We start from the raw sequence: 1,643 nt of genomic DNA on the forward strand, positions 1-1,643 counted from the left end.
CGAAAGAGGGGGAGGCCTTCAACGAGATGGATTGATACGGTGGCTGCGATGATGGGATCAAGTATAGCAGGGATTGTGGGGCTGGCGCAGGATCGGGCAGTGTTTCGTTCTGCTGTGCATGGGGTCGCTATGAGTCGGAAACTACTCGACCGCACTTAACAACAGCAACAATGTGGGCTGGCCCCAGGTGAACATTTCTCACTGTGACCTGGGACAGGAGTAGAATGTAATGTGAAATCAAAGGCATGCTTTGGTTAGGATTAGAAATTAAACTAATGGCCCTAACTAACGATTCTGATGCTCTTGTGTCATCCACTGAATTCTGTGCTCCCCAACCCCCCCAAATGTGTCCACTTGGCTAGGCCATGATTCTCAGTGGTTTAGCAGTTACGTAATGATGTAATCTGGCAGTTATATAGTGATGTAATCACCCCCATGATATGATGTGGTGTGATCAGCCAGTCACTTATGAAGGGATTAGAATGGGATGCAATACATTTACTCAAGTCACAGCTATGATCCAATATAAGAAAGAAAAAAAAAAAAAAAAACAGGAGTGGAGCATGTCTTTTGGACCCAGCGTTCCTGTTCTGGAAACTCCTAGACCCATGGGAAGACTGATGCCAAAATACATGTAGATATCTAAGGATATCTAACAGTGGCCCATTAACAAGTATTGAACTCTGATAGGCTCTTTGCCCAGGTTTAGAACATGGACAATATGGAAGCTGAGATTGCCATTTTAGTTCCTAACAACTCAGTCATGCCAGACTCTATCTATCTGACCCCACCCACTAATAACACTGCTAGCCAACTCCTAAATGGCTTTGGCCTACTTAATGAACATTTTTATGATGTAGTTTCTGTCCCTGAATGCCTCAGACAGCCAGGAAAAGAACAAAAAAGAGCAAGCACTTGGTCAGCCAATGGAGAGTGGGTTACCTACATCACAAGCATGCACACACACACACAAGCACCACTCATTTCTGTATTTACATATAAATATACACATGCACAGCCTCAGACAAAACTAATAGGGGACAAAAGAAAAATAATAACAGTAGAACACAAATAAAAAGCATAACAAAAGATAGTAAAGGTTTCATGTATGAGAGATGGTTACCTAGGTGGAAAAGAGAGAGGGTAAATATGTGGTCAGCAAAAGGACCGTCGGATACTAATTGTAAATAGAGGCACTCTAGAACGAGCAGCTTAGCTATATTGTCAGTCACTTTACCAATTGGGAAATCTGGTTGCAGCAGACACCAGGACACTAAGGCAGGGTGCAATTCTTAAATAGCATCTTTATCAGCTGATTGAGGCAATAATGACTACAGTAATGAGACAACAGTACAAAGACATGAGTATAAAGCAGTTTTTCAAACCTCAGTGTGCAGAAGTATCTTGGGATCTGTAAACCTATGTGAGAGGCCAAAAACCTTCATTTTTAGCAACTATCCTAGTGGTTTCTGAGCTAAGTCTGTGGAATATTCTTAGAGAAAACACTACTATAAAGGGTGAAAAGAGAGAGATGCAGGAAGGAGACAATGAGCTAAATTACCTAAAATCACCCTATAATGATCACTTTGGTATATCATACTCAGTAGAGTATTTCATAATGATTCACTCAACCTCAGCTAACT

Source organism: Orycteropus afer, unplaced genomic scaffold, assembly GCF_000298275.1.
Source record: "Orycteropus afer afer isolate SDZICR_OR568_19922 unplaced genomic scaffold, OryAfe1.0 scaffold00026, whole genome shotgun sequence".
NCBI lineage: Eukaryota > Metazoa > Chordata > Mammalia > Tubulidentata > Orycteropodidae > Orycteropus > Orycteropus afer.